Source organism: Marmota flaviventris, chromosome 16 (genome assembly GCF_047511675.1).
Source record: "Marmota flaviventris isolate mMarFla1 chromosome 16, mMarFla1.hap1, whole genome shotgun sequence".
Classification (NCBI taxonomy): domain Eukaryota; kingdom Metazoa; phylum Chordata; class Mammalia; order Rodentia; family Sciuridae; genus Marmota; species Marmota flaviventris.
In genome coordinates this window covers 49,568,227-49,589,151 of record NC_092513.1, presented here as the reverse complement: position 1 = coordinate 49,589,151, position 20,925 = coordinate 49,568,227, and positions in this window count along the sequence as shown.

The window sequence follows — 20,925 nt, the reverse complement described above, 5'->3', positions numbered from 1 at the left end:
GGATCAAGTTGGAAAGAACTGATATGTTGACAATATTGAGACTTCCTATCTATCAATATGGACTATCTCTTCATTTATTCTGTACTTTGATTCTTTTATCAATTTTATAGTTTTCCTCATATAGATCTTATACATGATTTGTTAAATTCATACATAAGCATTTCATTTTGGGGGGTGCTAATGATAATGATACTGTGATTTAAATTTCAAATTTCACTTTTTAATTGTGTATAAGGAAACAATTGACTTCTGTATAGTTGCTTATTAGTTTCAGGTTTTTTTCCAGATTTTCTATATATATGAACTTTGTATGTGTGTGTGTTTGTGTGTGTGTGTGTATTCATGTTACCCAGGGCCTTACAGATGCTAGGCAAGAGCTCTATCTACCACTGAGCTACATCCCCAGTCGTTTTTATTTTATTTTGAAACAGGGTCTCACTAAGTTGCCTAGGCTGGTCTCAGGCTCATGATCCTTCTGCCTCAGCCTCCCAAATAGCTGGGAATACCTGCTTGTGCCACCAAGCCAGTTGGCAATTGTTTCATCTACTAACATCTACTAGTTTTTCCTTCCAAATTGTTATACCTTTTATTTCCTTAACTTATTGTATAATCTTAGACTTCTAATACAATGCTAAAAAGAAGTGGTGAGAGGGGACATCTTGTTTTTTCCTGATCTTGATGGAAATGCTTATGGTTTCTCACGATTAAATCTGATGTTAGCTATAGGTTTTATCATTATTCTTTATCAAGTTGATAATTTCAACATTTCTGCCATGTCTGGTTCTGATGTTGTTCTGTGTTTTCCTACTGGATTTTTTTTGCCTTTTAAAATGCATTGTAATTTTTTCTTAATGCTAGACACGGTCTGCTGTGTCAAAGGAACTGCTATAAATAGGCTTTTAGTGACATAGTGTAAGGTGTTGGGAAAGAAGTAGTCCTATGTGTAGATCACAGTCTTATACTGTAGTGGATAACAACCCTTATATAGCACAAATTATAGCTGAGGCACTATGTTAGTATTTCAAACATAGTGTTTTACTTAATACAAAAAACAAAACAATTTTATTGAGAAATAGCTCACGAACCATACATTTAAAGTGTGTCATACTCCTAGTCTCCTTGCTCCTTAGAGATGACACTATCTATCCCTTCAGCCCTAAGCAACCATCAATATACTTTCTATCTCCATATACTTACCTGTTTTGTACATTTCATATAAATAAGAACATACAATTTGTAGTCCTTTATAACAGGCACCTTTTACTTAGCATATTGTCATCAATACTTCACTATTTTTATAGCCATCTAATATTCTGTTGAATGGATATACCTCATTTTGTTGATACCTCATTTTGTTATCCTTTTTGGCTACTATCAATAATTCATCCATGAACATTAATGTACAAGTTTTCTTTTTTTAATATTTATTTTTTAGTTTTAGGTGGACACACTATCTTTATTTGTATTTATTTATTTTTATGTGGTGCTGAAGAGGGAATCCAGGGCCTCATGCATGCGAGGCAAGCGCTGCCACTGAGCTGCAGACCCAGCCTCTGCTGGTGACTTTTTGTTAAGTGTCTGAAGAAGTATCAGAATGCTTTCCAAAGTGCCTACACCATAGTATATTCCTCCCAGAAGTGAATGAGGGTTTAAATTTCTCTTCATTTTCACCAACACTTACTATTGTCCATATTTTTATATTACAGACATATCAGTTGATATGATTAGTATCTTAATTTGATTTTGATTTGCATTTCCCTGATGGCTAATGATGTTAAACATCTTTTCTTGTACTTACTGGCCACACATATATCTTCTTTTGAAGAAATGTCTATTCAGATCACTTGCCCATTTTTCGTTGGGTTATCTTCTTCTTATTGAATCATAAGGGGTTTTAAAAATATATTCTAGATCCAATTCCCTTTTCATACATATGGTTTGCAAGTCTTTTCTCCCATTTTTTGAATTGTTTTTTTCACGTTCTTGGTTTTGTCCTTTGAGGCCACAACGTTTCGAATTTTGATGATTTCCAATTTACCTATTTTTTCTTTTGTTGCTTTTGCTTTGAGTACAGTCTATGCCCATTCTAAAGGAGGAAAACTGAGGCCCAAATTGCTTTGTATCATAGAACTAATTTGTAGAGGAGCTGGGATTCAAATCAAGAAAGTCTGGTTCCAAAATTCCTTTCACCTAACTACTTCACTATATTCCTCCTGGGGGACCAATTACTTGAAGTCTATTTCATAGTTTTAGAGGTAACCATTTTAGCTGGAATTTGAAGTTTTATTCTCACCTTGCAGATGTATACTGTGTTAAAGGTAACATTTAATGAAATAAGAAGAAATTTCTGTTTTAATTTATCTTCTTCAAATTGTTTTCATTGTAGGAGAAACTGAACTCTCATGGAAGCTTGTGATACAAAATAGATGTTATTACTGCTGAACTTTTCAGTTTTTTTTAAAGAGAGAGAGAGAATTTTAATTTTTTTTTTTTTTTTTTTTTTTTTTTTTTTTTTAGTTTTCAGCAGATACAACATCTTTGTTTGTATGTGGTGCTGAGGATCAAACCCGGGGCCGTACGCATGCCAGGCGAGCGCGCTTGAGCCACATCCCCAGCCCAGCTTTTTTTTTTTTTCAAATGAGATTTCACTATCTTGGGATTTCACTAATAGCCCAAGCTGGACTTGAACTTCTGAGCTTGAGTAATCCTCCTGCCTCAGCCTCTGGAGTAGCTGGGACTATGGACAATCACCACCATGCTATAATTTATAATATATTGATAATATAGATAAAGTATGACCAAGCTTTCCTTAATTTGTTCATTCTAATGCTTTACTTTCCAAGCACATTAGCTGCCTTTCTGTTTCTAGAATCCTCTATTCCTGTCCCCACTGCCTCTAATTCCTATCTACCTCAGGTCTCAGCCTAAACTTTCCAATTGGAATTAGATTTCCCTGATATATGCTTTCAAAGGTCTCTATTGCCGCAGTCTGGCTGGGCACAAATAACCCAGCCGCCATGAAACACTTGTAGGGTCAAAACAGCAACTCTTTATTGCCGAACTCCACCAGCACTCCCCACACGCTCCCCAGGAACACTCTCGAATGCCACCCAAGGCCCCCAGGAACACCACACACCAACGGAACTCCCTCCACCAGGCTGCGTGGCACTCACTCTCGGAAACCCTGGATAACTCAACGGGAACTCCAAAGTAGCGGGCGCCTGAGGCAGCAAGAGCTGCCCTATTACCAGACAGTAAAGGTCTAATATACAATTGAATCAATCCAGCATCATCTTAATGGCTCACCTCTCAACCACTACTTCTGGCAAAATGCCAGGGGCCATTCGGACTCGGCTGTGGCTCTCAACACTATATTTTTCTTTGATGACACACAGTATTTTCCACGTGTCTATCTCTATTATCACATTTAAACTTGATAGGCATATTGATTATTTATGCATCGTTTTATTTTTAGTACACAACACAGGGTCTGGCACATAGTAAACACTTTGAGTTTATTTATTAATAAACTATATTCACATAATTAATAATTCTAAAATTAATAAGATATTTATTGACCTTACCCTACCAAATGGGTAATTGGAAATTAAAGAAATTTATTTAAAGACCACTAAAATAAATAACTTTTTTTTTGTACCAGGGATTGAACCCAAGAGCATTTAACCACGGAGCCACATCCAGCCCATTTTTCTTGTTTTTGTTTTTGTTGTTTTGTTTTGAGACAGTTTCTTGCTAAATTGCTTAAGGCCTCTTTAAATTGCGGAGGCTGGCTTTGAACTTGCAATCATCCTGCCTCAGCCTCCTGAGCTGCTAGGATTCCAGGCGTGTACCACCATGCCTGGCTAAAACAACTGTATATTTGGGGAACTTTTTAAAAAGTAATAGTCCAATGATTAAAAGTGTGTTTATGTACCTCCTGCCTTATAGCAATCAAGAATTGGGACTTCATGAGATACAGTGGCACAGGCCTGTAATCACAGCTACTCAGGAGGCTGAGCCAGGAGGATGGAAAACTCAATGCCAGCCTGGTCAATTTCGTAAGATCTTGTCTCAAAATAAAAAGGACTGGGGATACAGTAGAGCACCCCTGGATTTAATCCTCATTGTCTCAAAGAAAAAATTGTATCATCTACTTTTGTCTCTAATCTTGTCTTTTCTCCATGTTCACCTCTTGTCATATTTTCTTCATGAAGTCTTCTATTACTTCTGAAATTCCCAGTGACTTTTCCCCCTGCACTGAATTTCTGTTGCAGTTAAAGTCCAAGGCCCTGGGGTTAGCATGGGATCTTATATACCGCCTTGTATTGTTCACAGTTATTTTCATTGTTAGTCTTATCTCACTGCATTAGATTGTAAATCCCTCACAGTACCTGCAGCAGTGCTGAAAGCATGGTGCTGCACAATCAACACTCCTAGATTTGTTTATAGGCAAAAAAAAAAAAATTAATTAATCAATCTGCCAGTAATGGTGGCACATACCTATAATCCCAGTGACTTGGGAGGCCAAGACTTAAAATCACAAGTTCAAGGTAAACCTCGTCAACTTAGCAAGACCAATAAGTCTTTTATTTTTAGACCTTTCTCAAACAATAAAAAGGGCTGGGGGTGTAGCTCAGTGGTAGAATATCCCTGGGTTCAACCCCCAGTACTGCTCTCAAATAATATTAATTAATCTAAAAATATTGGTTAAATCTATTGAAGACATATATGTAGCAACAGTGGTGATTCTTAGGATCAGTGGATCCCGATTTGTGGATCCTGGTTTTGTTCACATTTTTCAGTGCAAAATTTGTGCTCTAGCCTGGTGCAGTGGCACATGCCTGTAAATCCCAGTGGCTGGAGAGGCTGAGATAGGAAGATCACGAGTTCAAAGCCAGACTCAGCAAAGGTAAGGTGCTAAGCAACTCAGTGAGACCCTGTCTCTAAATAAAATGCAACATAGGGCTGAGAACATGTGGCTTAGTGGCTGAGTGCCCTGAGTTCAATCCCCAGTACCGCCCCCCACCCCAAAAAAGGATTTGCCGTCTAACTAAAGTCTGCCTGGATCATTAATAACAAGGAGGGATAGGGCATTTCCTTTCTTCCTCTTCAACTTCTCTAGGGTCTTGCCATAAGGCAAACTAAACCAATACTAAGAACTGTCCCTACTCTGGGATTAGGTTTTCTTTGAGGAACAGTTAAACTGAATATCAAAAAGCAGCTGTCTTATAATCTTAGAAAAAGTGCCTTATTAGTCATGAGCCAAGCCAGTCTTCCATTTTATTATTAAGGTCCATTTGATCTGCAAACAGATTTGGGGCATGATATGTACTTGTTCTGTTGATTTGATGAGCAGCTCACTGATTGACTGGAATGCTAACAGGATCAAACACAATCCCTTAAGCAAGGGCAACCTAGTTTTCTGTGGACACCTAGATAAAACTGTCAAGAGGGTATTGCTAGTCATACAAGCTGAGATAGAGCAGGAGTTCTGCTCTGAAGGTAAAAAGAGGGTGAATGGCTGGGCTCTTTTATGCTGACCATTTCTTGGTCATTTGGGAGCCATTCAAAAGTATCTCTTCAGAATCTATGATGTGTCTAAGGTGACTCAAAGCTAATTCTAGCTTTCTAGGAGTTTGCAATCTGCTTAGGAAGATAAGATATACACGTGGGCAGGTAAGTAACAATAGAAGACGAATTGATTACATATTGATCAGAGAAGGGCAAAAAATCAGTGTGACTGGCAGTGATCAGAGAAGACTTTGTAGGGTAGTGGAAACTGTATTAGACCTCAAAAGGGCTATTTGTGGTGACATTTTCATTAAAAGACCATTAACAGGTAACTTATGTCCTCAAAACAATTTAATTTAACATCAGGTGCTGAGTTATTTGACTTACATAATCCTGTCCAAGACTGGGGTGGGGGTAGTATTTTTCACCAAAAGACTAGTTGCAGAAACCAAGGCAAACCAAGACAAACTTGTGATCACCGAGCATTCAAAGTAACGTTTCAATAGGAAGAAATAATTTTGGTTGCTTCTAAAATAAAAATTCCATGTAACTTACCTACTTATGAGTTTCTCTAAATAAATAAAGGACAGTTTCTTTAAGGAAATCAGTTTATTTCTATGTCCTCTTTCTAAAAAATGAGAGCACTGGTGTAAAGCAGTGTTTCCCAATGATATTTCACAAAATGTTAATAGAAATTATGCAATAAAAGGGAATCCCATCTAGAAATTTTGAATTAACTAAAATTATACTGGGTTCTTACCATAGAATTTCTTTCAGACTTATTATTGAATTCTGAGTTTTCAAAATGAGGGCAAAGCATGTATCATTTCTCAAATTTGACCATATAATACCTTTTTCATGAAGAACTGTGTTCTGAAAACTCAATTTGGGCAACTAGAATAGCTTTTTTTTTCTGGCTTAAAAAGCTGTGATTCTGCATTTTTTATATATTAAATGCATATTTGTAGATCTATATGAAACCTAATTGCTAGTGCTAATTTCACTCAGAACTGATAAGAACTATAGGAGTTTTCATACTTTCCAAGCTCAGAGAATATGTTCATTTTCCCCCACTCAAGTGACTTAAATCAAATTGCAATTACAGGTATATCTATTTTACACTAAAGCATTGAAATGGTGCCACATACAAAATTGAAATTCAATAATTTGGGTATTAATTTTATAGTGTTTTGATTCTCTGCTGATTTTTCCAAAAATACTTTGAGACATCTTTTTAAATTTTTTTCATTAAATGTGCTGCGTGTGACATGAGGGAGGAAATTACCTGATTGAAACAACAGTTAAGTCTAAGAAAAGTTACCTTTTTATTAAATAATATTTGGAACTTCATTTAATTATGATTTTACCACTGAGTAACTGCAGGAGAGTTTTCTTTCTTTCTTGTTTAATCCTGTTCTCTGGGCCAAAAAATATACCAAGTTACATTTGTTTGTTTGTTTCAAGAATCTGCAAACACTCATTTTTGCATTAGAAAAAAAGTTACTCTGCACTGAAATGTCACTTCTGGGGTTTTGTAAAACCCCTGCTGATTGACCCTACCCTTGACCTTAGCTCCAAAGCCCAACTCCCTTCTGGCATGCTGGTGTAGAGAATTTATTTATTTTAACGGTAGGGAGCCAGAATTCCAGGAATATGCCTTTTCAAAGTCCCAAGATGTATTTACCAAACCATCAACTTATGACTGGGGGGCCTCCTCTTCCACATAAAGTGGATAATAGTGCATAGCTGCTGTCCAGGGCTCCAGGACTACAAGTCAGCTCTAAGTAACAATAGTAGAGGGATATACAAAGAGTCCTACCAGAAATGGTCTTTTTGAGTAAAGAAGAAAGGAAAGGAAAGGAAAGAAACAATGAAAAACGAACACACATATTTTAGTAAGAAAGAACTTTCAGTGAAAGAAGTGGGCAGGGGCTGGGGATATGGCTCAAGTAGCAGCACGCTCACCTGGCATGCGTGAGGCACTGGGTTCGATCCTCAGCACCACATAAAAATAAAATAAAGATATTGTGTCCACCTAAAGCTAAAAAATAAATACTTAAAAAAAAAGAAGTGGGAAGTCCTATAAGTACATGAGATATTAATCAAAATAGAGAGGCAGTTTTAGGTCGATTCTCCATTTTATCGGCCTGCCTTATCCACTGATTTGGATTCTCTCTTATATATTCTGCTAATTTTATTTTAGGAGTATGAAGTGCTAATATATATATATATATATATATATATATATATATATATATATATATATATATTCTTTTCTCGTTAGAATTGGATGGCAAGCTCATTAAACAATTGCATAAAAAGGAAGAAATAAAAGTAACCCATATGATGCTATCCCAAACAGCTACTAGTGATTTTCTTTTAGTTTTCTTTGGGAGGGAGGATAATCTTTTTTTACACATTTATGATAATTTTTACATACAGTAATCTCATGCTTTTAAAGTATTTAATTTTATTATAGGATTTTTTTTTCTTATTCAATATATTTTTCCTACAGTTCTATTATAAAAATTTTGGAGCATAGAGAAGTGTTGAGATCATTTTACTATGAACAAGTTATCATTTAAATACTTAGGTAAAGTTCACATTATATTAGAAATAGTCTATCATATCTCTCTATATATATTCACCTAGCACTGGGAATTGAATCTGGGGCTTTACACATGTCAGGCAAGGTCTTTATCACTAAGCTACATCCTTAGCCCTTATAAACTTATTTTTTAATGTATTTCAAAGTAAACATATAGATACTATTTTCAATAGCTTAAAAATATTTCATGGAGTGAAACTATGATTTTCCTTTAAATTATTTTCTTGTGATTGACTGCTTGCTTTCTTCCTATTTGTTTACATAAACTTCAGAGGAAGGCTACACTACTAAGATTTAATAGTAACTTCTGTCTATAGTGGAGGAGTAATATTAAAATGATAGATAGGGATAGATCAATAATGCCTGTCTCCTCTCTATTGTGAAAGTATTTGAATACCAGGAAAATCACAGCAAAATGTAGTGTAAATAGGAATTCAGAGTAGAGGAGAGATGTGACTGACTTGCAACTTAGGTGACTTAATTTTGTAGAATGATGTATAAGAGTAGGAGACAAAGGAGGTGAGTTTGATCCAATTTGAAAAATACTTACTGATTACATATGAAACATAAAACACAAAGCCTCATGCTAGGGGCCTTGGGTCTATTAATCTGAGTAAGACCTTGACAATCACCACAAAGGTCCATAATTTAATAGGTAAAGCAATGATGTATACCAAGAGCTATTAAATGAAGAAGAGGGGCTGGGGATACACTCAATGGTAGAACACTTGCTTCTCATGTGCGAGGTGCTGGGTTCTATCCCTAGCACCATAAAACAGGTAGGCAAACGAAGCAGAATCCAACTATCCAGTCAATGAATATCTATTTTTGCCCTTGCACTCTGCCAATGACTATTCTAGATGCTGAAAATATGGCACAGATATAACCAATGAAAGTCCTTGCCCTCACGAAGCAAATATTCTAGTGGATGAGACAAACAAATGAATGCATAGTAAAGTAGCAGTTCATCATGATACTCTGAAGAAAAATAAAGCAAGGTAAAGGTGTAAAACAGTGACAAGGAAGCTATTTTCTCTATCACAGTCAGAGAAGTCTTCTCTGAAACTGCAGCTTAGGCAGAGAATAGACGATTAGGAAGTATTTTACTTTCCAAGTGAACATGTTTCCAAGTAGAGTCAACTGAAAGGGCAAAGGCCCTGAGGCAGGAGGGGGTTTGAAAGATCTCCAGGGAGGGCCTTGTGGCTGGAGCCAAGAAAGTCCTAATAAACTAAGGTAAGAGAGTCAAAAAGGGAAAGTGAGGATTTCTCCACTTACATGACAGAGGAAGAGTCCTTAATATTTGACTACTGGTTGAAGGTGATAGATGAGCCCACTGCAATAAAGCATGCCTCAAGTTCAAGGCCAGCCTCAGCAATTTAGCAAGGCCCTAAGGAATTTAGTGAAATTCTGTCTTAAAATTAAAAAAAAAAAAATAGTGCTGGGGTTGTGGCTCAATGGTAGAGAACTTGCCTAGCATGTGTGAAGCACTGGGTTTGATTCTCAGCACCACATATAAATAAATAAACAAACAAACAAATAAACAGAATGAAGGTCCATCAACAACTAAAATATATATATATATTTTTTTAAAAAATGAAAAAACCAAAAAGGGCTGGGAATGTGACTCGGTGATTCAATGCCCCTGGGTTCGATCCCCACCACCTCTGCCCCCAAGAAAGAAGGTGGTGGATGGGGGAAGATAAAGAATCTAACTTTCAATACTGAGTTTTCAACTTAATTTGACTGGGAGGATGGTGATGTCTGTGAAATATATAATTGAGAGAAACAGGTTTAAGAGGAGGTGTAAAGTCGGTTTTTGACATCTTGAATTCAAGACCCTAGGTTGACTTCAAGAAGGGGCCAAAAGCTAGGTGTTTGCCTATAATACCAGCTACTCAGGAGGATTGTTTCAGCACAGAAGTTCAGGATGAGCCTGGGGAACACACGGTGAGATACTGTATCAAAAGAAAAAGAAAAGGATGAAATTGTTGATGAAATAAATGGAGAGAGGCAATTCTCAGATGAGTTACCAAAGAGACAGAAAGGAAGAATAAGAAGATAACCAAAACAGTACAGAACAGAACAGAACAGCAAAACAGAACAGAACAATAAAAGCAGGAAATAGTACTAAGAGAGAGGATATAGCCAAGTGTGTAAAATACTGCTTAGAAATTGAAAAAGATGAGAACTAAGAAAATACTATTGGATTTACCAGGTGTGGCCTGTGATCTGATTTGGCAGTTAGGATGTCAAATCTTGTTAATTGATGATGCAGACAGATCTGAAGGATCTAAAATTATATAAGCATTTGAGAAATCAATGGTAAAATTTCAGATTTAAAATGACAGGATAATAGAGAATACAGGTACAGATTTGTACCTATATGGAAATGTGCTAAGTCAGAGAGGGGGAATTCAAATAGATGTGTGTGTGTGTTGGGGGGACATACTCTTCATTAAAAATAGTGTTAAGAGTTTTGGTTGTACATATGAAAGAAAATAAAATTGAAGCCCTATCTTATTTTTTTTTAATTAAACTCAGTTGGAAAAAGAACGCACATGTAAAATTAGAACTTTAGAGGTTTTGGCAAATATATGCAAATGTATTTAAGACTTCAGAGTAGGCAAAGATTTAAACAAAAAGTGACAGATAAAAGATTGATAAATACAGGTTCAAATTAATAACTTAATAACCATAGAATGAAAAGACAGGATACAAAATAGAAAATGGCATTTTCAACGCACACACATACCCACACATTTATTTCAAGGAATTGGCTACGTGATTGTGAGAACTAGAAATTTGTCAGGCAGGCTAGTAGGTTGGAAACTCAGGTCAGGGCTGCTGTTGCTGTCTTGAGGCAGAATCTCTCTTTTGCTCTAAAGGTCTTTCAACTAATTGGTTGAGGCCTACCACATGACCAAAGATAATCTCTTTTACTTAAAGTAAACTAATTATGCATCTTAACTACACCTGCAAAATACCTTCACAGTAACAGTTGGATTAGTACGGAGTTAAATAACTGGGTACTCTAGCCTATTCAAGGTGACACATAACTAACCATCAAATTCACAGTCCCAAAATATAAATTATGAAATATGCTTGCCAAATGCTGTTAGGGCTAGAGGCCAACAGAAACAGGGTGCTTAAGAATTCACTAGAAGGCTCCTCATGTTCTAGGTGACAGATAGTTACTTGAAAACACTTCTACAATCTTTTTATTGAAGTGTGGATCCACCTCAGTAAAAGCAGATAATGTTCTTACAGAGACTGAATTGCATATCAGAGAAAATTCAAGAGAAGTGGATCTCAGATATATGATTTATACATATTTTTCTGCCATTCCATATTCCAGTTGTCTTTACCTCTATTACTTGTGTCCTGGGATGCCCAGAAGTTTTCATTTTGATGTAGTCCATTTGTTCCCCAAAGGCCCATGTGTTAAAGGTTCAGTCTCCAGTGTCACTGTTGGGAGATGGTACAACTTTTTAAGAGGTGGAACCTAAGGTCATTGGAGAGGAGCCTTTGAAAGGGATTTTAGACCTGGGCCCCTCCTCTTTCTCTCTTTGCTTCCTGACTACCATGAGGTGATTAGCTTATTCCACCATGCGTTGCTTGTCCACAGATCAAAAAGCAATGGGTCTCACTGTCTATAAAACCTCTCAAACTGTAAACCAAATAAATCTTTCCTCTTTAAAAGCTGCTTATCTCGGGAATTTTGTTATAGTAATGAGAAGTGTGGATAGCACAATCGTATTTCCAAATCTTCTTTTTTCTATTTATTTATTTATTATTTTTTCCAATATTTTTATTGGCTATCCACTTATTTTCAATCTTTCTGTGTCATTTTTTTCTGGTATGGTTCATAAGGAGAATATAGTTAAATTTTCTTTAGAAAATTTAAAAGGACACAATATCTTTATTTATTGTTTATTTTTATGTGATGCTGAAGATCAGACCCAGTGCCACACACATGTGAGGCAAGCGCTCTACCAATGAGCTACAATCCCAGCCGTTTCTATTTATTTTTTGTTATGTGATATGTTAAATTCTTGGTGAAATTGATTAAAAATAAATTCTCCTTTTATTCCCATCATTTATTTAAATATTTTAGTACCATTGGCTTGCACGTGGAATTAACAAATCAGGGTTTGGAGTTCTGTGCCTATCCATCATTGTGAGACGCTTAGAAGATCACCTCTCTCAAGCCTCCATCTTCATCAGCAAAATGAATATGTTAACCACAGTCATTCCATAAAGTTGTAAAGATTATTTGAGAACATGTCTGTGAAACTCAGCCAAGTGCCTGGAATGGAGTGAAAATTCAAGAAATATTTGCTGTTCTTATTGTACCTTTTAATCCAAATAAATTAGTCTTGTTGTTCTACTTAATGTTTACTTATCATGAATTGTACTTGTTTTTAAAAAAAAAAAAAAAAACTTTCTCTCTCTCTCTCTCTCTCTGCATCTTTCTATGTTACCCAGCTGGCCCCTAACTTCTAGGCACAAGCAATCCTCCTGCCTCAGACTCCCAAGTAGCAGGCACTATAAGCATGTACTGTGCCTGGAATCACTTTGATTTTATGTTGCTACTGTTGATGCTTTTTGTTTGCATTTGCCTGTAACTTTATTGACTATCCATTTATTTTCAATCTTTCTGTGTCATTTTTTTTTTCTGATACGGTTCATAAGGAGAATATAGTTAAATTTTCTTTTTCACTCTGAGCTTTTTTTAAAAAAATATTTAGGGCTGGGATTGTGGTTCAGTGGTAGAGCGCTTGCCTCTCACGTGCAGGATCCTGGGTTCGATCCTCAGCACCACATAAAAATAAATAAGTGAAATAAAGGTATTGTGTCCAACTACAGCTAAAAAATAAATATTTTTAAAAAATTGTAGTTGTAAATAGACAGAATGCTTTTATTTGTTTATTTTTAAGTGGTGCTGAGGATTGAACCAAGTATAATGCTAGGCAATTGCTCTGCCCCTGAGCTACAGCCCCAGCCCTCACTCTGAGCTTTTTTATCTTTCAGAGTGAAATTTACCTCACTCAATTTATTGATGCTAAGAATGTATTCACACACTTCAATTATGTTTTCTTTTCATTATGTTTTATTTTCTTTGAATTTTTTTTTTCAAATTATTCTGAAGTTCTACAACGAACTCTGGTTATTATGTTTAAATTTTTTAAAGTGGAATCAACATACACTTATAAACATCAAGGAAAAAATAGTATCTATTCCTTATGCTTCATTGTCTTCCCCAAACAAGACAAGATTTTGAACCTTTTTAAATCTCTCATATGTCCAACAATTTTTCAAATAAACTACAATTTTAATTTTGAATTATTTTTCATATTTAGTATTTTTGTCATATGTTATTAACCCTCTCTTGACACTTACATTAGATTTTATAAAAACGTTATCAATAATTACTTAGATTTTATTGGGGTTCTACCCTCAGTATTTTTGTATACTTTTATTTTCCTTTTATTGAGACTTCAATTTAATTGCAAGTAATACCAAGGCATCACAAAGAAGCTTACTAGTAAACATATTTTGTTCTCATCTCACTGAGATAGTTCTTAGGCAAGTTTCAAGTACTGTTTAATGAGGGTTCCCTCTATATTTTTATTTATTTACTTATTTTTATTTACTTACGTTTTTAGATGTGGATGGACACAACACAATGCCTTTATTTTTATGTGGTGCTGGGGAATCGAACCGGGTCCCGCCCGTGCTAGGTGAGCACTCTACGGCTGAGCCACAATCCCAGGCCCTCCCTCTCTATTTTTAGTTTCTCAAATCTACTCTTTTCCTTTTGTTACCTTCCCTCATAGCATGATAGTTGCTACAATTCAGGCTTCATAAAATCACATTACACACCTAGAAGGGAAGAAACATTGTTTGTTAATCATTGGAGAAAACATTGTCCTTTCTTGGGTCTGGGGATTGGGCTCAGCGGTAGAGCGCTCGCCTAGTGCATGCAAGGCCCTGGATTCGATCCTCAGCACCACATTAAAAATAAATAAATAAATAAATAAATAAATAAAAGAAAACATTGTCCTTTCTTTAATTGGAATAACCCAAACCAAACCGTGAGGCAAGGAAATTCCATTCACTCATTGATTTAGGTTTATATTATTGTCCTTCCCTGTCTTAGTCTATTCTGTGCCGCTATGATAGAATATCACAGATTGGGTAATTTATAAAGAACAGAAGTTTCTTTTTTCACAGTTCCAGAGGCGGGGAAGTCCAAGATCAAGACACTAGCAGGTTAGGGTCCAGTCTCTCTGCTTCCAAGATAGCACTTTGAACAGTGTCCTCTAGATGGGAAGAACACTATAGTCTCACTTGGCAGAGGAGCAAGAAAGAACGTGCTCCACAAGCACTTTCCCCCATATTTTCTGTTGTGCATTATAGTTGTACATAATGGTGGGACTTGTTGTTACATATTCGTACACATTCACAGTATAACAATATAATTTGATCAATATCATTCTCCATATTTTCCCTTGCCTTCCCCTCTTCCCTCCCTTGGGTCTCTTTCCTCTAGGCAAGCACTTTACATAGTGGCGTTAATTTCATCGTTGAGCCCTCATGACCTACACCCTTTCCCAAAGGCCCTGCCTCCCAGTACTGTTGCTTGAGGACTAAGTTTTCAATGATTTGGAGGAAACACATTCAAACCACAGAATCCCTGATCCAATCTCTAGGGTAAAGAGAAGGAAATTATAGTGTTCATCAGAATTTTAAAAACACTGCTCCATGGGAGAAGCTGCCCCTTGGGTTGCTTGAGAGGCAACTATGTTACAGCTTTGCCTGGAATTCAAACTAATATGGTTTTCCTTCAGAACATAGTCCTATAAATATTCTTTCATGCAATGTTGCAGACAAAACGTAAGATGATGACCTGACTATTTTTTATTTATATATAGTATTCTATGGGAGGTCTGAAAGCTTATGGATTCTTATTCTTTATCCTCAAATCAGAAGTTTCACATAGGATATATGTATATATATATATATATATATATATATATATATATATATATATATACATATATATATGTGTATATATATATATATATATATATATATATATATATATACATATATATATGTGTATATATATATATATATATATATATATATATATATATATCCTAACTCTATGGTTTTGCTGACTCTAGACATTTCATATAAGTGGAATGACAATATGTGGCCTTTTATATCTTTTTATTTTTCACTTAGCATAATGCTTTTAAAGTTCATACATGTTGAAGCATTTAATTAATTTATTTTTTATGTGGTGCTGTGGATCGAACCCAGTGCCTCACATCTGCTAAGCAAGGGCTCTACCATGGAGCCACACTCACAGCCCAAGTATTTTTTTTTAAATATATATTTTTAGTGGTTGATGGACCTTTATTTTATTCATTTATTGTATGTGGTGTTAAGAATTTAACCCAGTGCCTCATACATGCAAGGCAAGCGCTCTACCATTGAGTTAAAACCCCAGCCCTCTAATCTTTTCTAACACTTATTATTTTATCTTTTAGAGACCTTTTATTGTGGTAAAATAGACATATCATAACATTTACCATTTTAATCATATTTGAGTATACAGTTCTTATTTTGAGACGTATTGGGGATTGAATCCTGGCCCTGTATATGTTAAGCATGAGCTGCACTCCCAGCTGCTAAGTATCAGTTCTGTCATTAAATACATTCACATTGTTGTGCAGCCAACACTACCACCCATCTCCAGAATGTTTTTCATCTTTTCAAACTAAAACACTGTACCTATTAAAAAAATCAATCCTTGGGCTGGTGTTGTAGCTCAGTGGTAGAGTGCTCACCTTGTATGTGCTCACTGGGTTCAATCCTCAGCATCACATAAAAATAAATAAATAAAATAAAGATATTGTGTCCAACTACAACTAAAAAGATATTTAAAAAATAAAATAAAAGGATTATGTCCATCTACAACTAAAAAAATATTTTAAAAAAATCACTCCTCACTAGCTGAAGGTATAGCTCAGTGGTGGAGTGAGTGCTTAGCATGAGCAAGGCCCTAGATTTGATCTCCAGCACCCCTCTTCCACTCAAAAAAAAAAAAAGGGGCTGGGGATGTGGCTCAAACGGTAGCGCGCATGCGTGCGGCCCCGGTTCGATCCTCAGCACCACATACAAACAAAGATGTTGTGTCCGCCGAAAACAAAAATAAATAAATAAATATTAATATATATATATATGTTTATATATATACATATGTATATATATATATATATTAAAACAAAGACACAAATCCTCATTTTTGCCTTCTTTTAACAAGACTCTAGCAATCACCATTGTACTGTCTGTATCTATGAATTTGACTAATACAATTATATTAAGTGAAATCATGCCTATTTTTCCTTTTATGAATGGCTTACTTCACTTAACATTTTTGAGGTTTATCCATATTTTCTGATATGTCAGAACTTCCTTCCTTTTTAAGGCTGAGTAAGATTTCGTTGTATGTATACTGTTACATTCTGGATTTTGTTGTTGTTGTTAGTTTCTTTGTGGTTTTTCTGATAATAGCCATTCTAATGGGTGTGAAGAGGTACCTCACTGTGGTTGTAATTTGTATATCTCACTTAGCTAATGATGTTAAGCACCTTTACATGTGATTATTGGTCATTTATATGTCATCTTTTATTCATTTTTCATTTGGATTATTGGCCTTTGTATTATAAAGAGTTCTTCATAAATTCTGGATACTAGATTCTTATCAGATACATGATTTGCAAATATTTGCTTCCACAATATGGGTTGTCTTTTTACTTTAATACTGACCTTTGATGCACAATATATGTATTTATTTTCCCTTGTTGCTTGTGTTTTTGGTATCATATTAAACCATTGCCTGCCCTGATGTCAAAGGATTCTATAATCAGCGTATTATAGTTTCAGCTCTTACCTTTAGGTCTATGTTTCTTTTCTTTCTTTCTTTTTCTTTTTTTTTTTTTTTTTGGTGGTTCTGGGGATTGAACCCAGGGACTCATGCATGCCAGGCAAATACTCTATCATACAGCCACATCCCCAGCCCACTATGTTCCATTTTGAGTTAATTTTTATACCTGTTGTAAGGTAGATGTCCAACTTCATTGTTTTGTATGTGGATATCCAATTGTCCCAGATTGATCTGTTGGAAGGACTATAGTTTCTCCATGGTATTATTTTGGTACTATTGTTGAAAATCAATTGACCATAGATGCATGGGTTTATTTCTGGACTCAATTCTATTCCATTGATCTATGTCTGTCCTTATGCCATTGCCACATGGTCTTGATTTTTGTTGCTTTGTAATAAGACCTAAAAAGGAGAAGCATAGTTCTCTAACTTTGTTCTTTTTCCCCCAAGGTTGTTTTTGCTATTCTGGGTCCCTTACATTTCCTTATGAATTACAGCATCAGTTTATCAATTTCTGCAAAAGCAGCTGGAATTTTGATAGGGATTGTACTGAATCTGCAGATCAGTTATGGGAGTATTGCCATCTTAATATTAAGTCTTCAAACCCAGGAACACATGATGTCTTTCCATTTATCTAGGTCTTCTTAATGTTTTTTCTGGTCCTGGAGATTGAAGCTGTCTGGTCCTGGAGCTGTTTATAGCCCCACCACTGAGTCACATCACCAGCCCTTTTTATTTTTTACTCTGATACAGGGTCTCATTAAGTTGCCCAGCCTGCCCTTGAACTTATGCTCCTCCTGCCTCAACCTCAAGAGTTGCTGGGAATGAAGTATCCACCACTGCAGCTGGCCTTCTTTAGTTTATTTTAATGATTTTTTTTTGTAATATGGTATATACTACTCTATTTTTACTTTGGACCTTTAATACATAAATATTTAATCTCCTAGATTTTGTTTATTATTTATTTTATTTAGTCATTCTTTTTTTTACATTTATATATATATTAGTTGTGTATAGACTCAATGCCTTTATTTATTTATTATTATTATTATTTTTTGTGGTGCTAGGATTGAACCCAGTGCCTCACACTTGAGAGGCAAGTGCTCTACCACTGAGCTACAATTCCAGTCTGCATTTATTTATTTTTTAAGCAGGGTCCCACTATGTTGCCCAGGCTGGTCTCAAGCAGTCCTCCTGACTCAGCCTTTTGAGTAGTTGGGACTACAGGCATGTGCCACATTTAGCTTTGTTTTCTTAAAGAAATTGTGAAAGAAAAGAAATATATCTTTATCCTTTGCTCTGAACTCTGGAAGGAATTTTTTTAGTTGATTATATAATTTCTAATTTTGCTTATAGCAGTTATCTATGATATTGCTTCTATAGTCTTCTAACTTAAATATCCATCTATTTAGAAATTTCCAAAGACATTCTGGTTCTCAGATTGCTCCATTTTCTTGACAACCTGATCTTGTTACTCTTTAAATTGCACTAAGAACAGAGATGAGTTTTTTTTTTTTAATTTTTAATTTTTTAAAAAAGTCTTGTTCCTACATTAATTCCTTTTCAGTGGGTGATATTTGCTCTAAATCAGTCTTCTTTCACATGGTGTATTTTCTTTTTTCTATTAGTGATTTTTAAAATCTGCTCATATTTGTGAGTTGAAATCTAGATCATTCAACATTTGTAATCCATCTGGAGTTAAACCACTATTCAATTCTCCCTGTGGTCTTACCCACTGAGGATGGTATTAGGTTGGGGATTGGCTTTCTCTTGCAATGAATTGGCTCTGAGTGGAAAAGTAGTGGATCCTTCCTCAGAGAAGATGAATGATTATTATGGTGTGCAGGGATGCTGAGTCACCAAGCCTCAAACCTAAGTTGAGTGAAAGAGGAAAAGGATGAGGAAGTAAAGAAATAGAGGATAGTTGTTTGTAACTTGGCCCAGGAAAGAACTTTGGATGTGACTAATAGCACATGGAAACCAATGGAAGAAAATACTAAGTCTACTAAGTGTTTCAGGGAATTTTATGGCCAAGTCAGCTACAAACACCTCCTTCCAACTCCCTCAGCAAGCATTCTATCACTGAGCTACACCCCAGCCCCACAAATCTGGCTTTCAAAACAAAAACAACAAAACAACCGTAACTGTAAAAGAACCCTTAGGACTCAAACTTTTACCAGCAGGAAATGAGCTGTGAGACCTGTGAAATTTCTCAAGAGAACTTCCTTCTCAGTACCCACTTCTGATGTGGACATGGAGGATAAGAATTAGGAAGAATAAGGCTGGGGCTGTAGCTCAGTGGCAGAGCGCTTTGCCTAGCATGTGTGGAGCACTGGGTTCAGTCCTTAGCACCCCATTAAAAATAAATAAAATGAAAGCATTCTGTCCATCTACAACTACAAAAAAAATTAAAAAAGAAGAATAAGAAAGAATAATCAAGACTATAGATCTAAAGGCCAAGAAATTAATGCAAAGGGGCATTTATCATTGAGAGGCAAACCAGGATATAATTACAGAATTTCACCCACGGCCAAGAAAAGGATTAAGAATCATTTGGAAGTACTCTATCATTTATATGAACTCTGCTATGAGCTTTAACATTTTTCACTGAATTTGGAGTGCTAAGCATTTGGAAATCATTAGTACAAGGGAGAGTGGAAGCATTCACAATGATAGCAGTTAACATTTAGTATGTTAACTGAATGAATGAATGATCTCAATCGGTACTATTATGATGTTATTTTACAAATAGGGATGCTGAAATGGAGTCAAGTGACTTGGTCAAGGTTACATAATAGGTAATTGTTGAGCCAGGATTAAAATCTATGACATCCATGTCCAGTGTTTACTCATATTCTTAACATAGTTTATAATCACCACAGACTAGTGGGCATAATGAGGTATATACAAACCCCAAAGAAGAGATAAGGCACATGCACAAATTCAGAACCAGAGTGTGCTATCTATTAAAGGTGACATTGGACTATTTCACTCTACCAGGATGTAAATAGATTACTATCACTAACTTTTAACCGTTAGTCTTATTTACTGATGACTTACCATTACTACTGATTTACTAAGCCATCTGGTTCACAGTAGGTGTTCAATAGATGCTTATTGAATGAGTGCCAGAATCTTGGTACTAAGATCCTTGAACTACTATGCCACATTTGCTGTGACATCTGCAGAGTCCAATGTGGTTGGCACTCAAAAAATCGTCCTTAAACTAAACTGGGGGAAAACTGCACTGTTTTTTCTTATCTTTAAAATGGAAAGTGTTCCTCTCCTCCAACTCTACAGACCTTGTAAAGGAATGAGTTTTTCAAAAGCTTCACATCTGTTTTAACTGTTTTTTCTCTTTAACGCCTTCTTATGAACTTGATTTATATACACAAGGTGAACTTAGAACCTCAAGTTTTAATTTACTGCCTTTTCCATGTGTAGGCCAGTTCTCATGATGATTTTGCCAATTGACATTGGATTCCTTTTTGATGACTTAAACTGCCAATCATCTGCACCTTTCTATGTTGTAGTTAGTTTCAAAACATTTATTTTATTCTAAGTTTGCATTGTGTGCAAGACTCAGAACTGTAGGGATATAGCAGTGATTGAGAAAGCCATGTTTCCTGTCTTCCTGACACTTAAAAATGTTTCTATGTGATTTTAAAATACAGATAATATGAATTCAACGGTAAAACAACAACAGAAACATTCTTGTTCCTTAAGTACACAGGAGCAAAGTATTTAAAAAAAATCACTTCATGGGGCGCAATGGTCCATGCCTGTTATCCCAGCAACTTGGGAGGCTGAAGCAGGAGGATGGAGAGTTTGAAGTCAGCCTCAGCAAT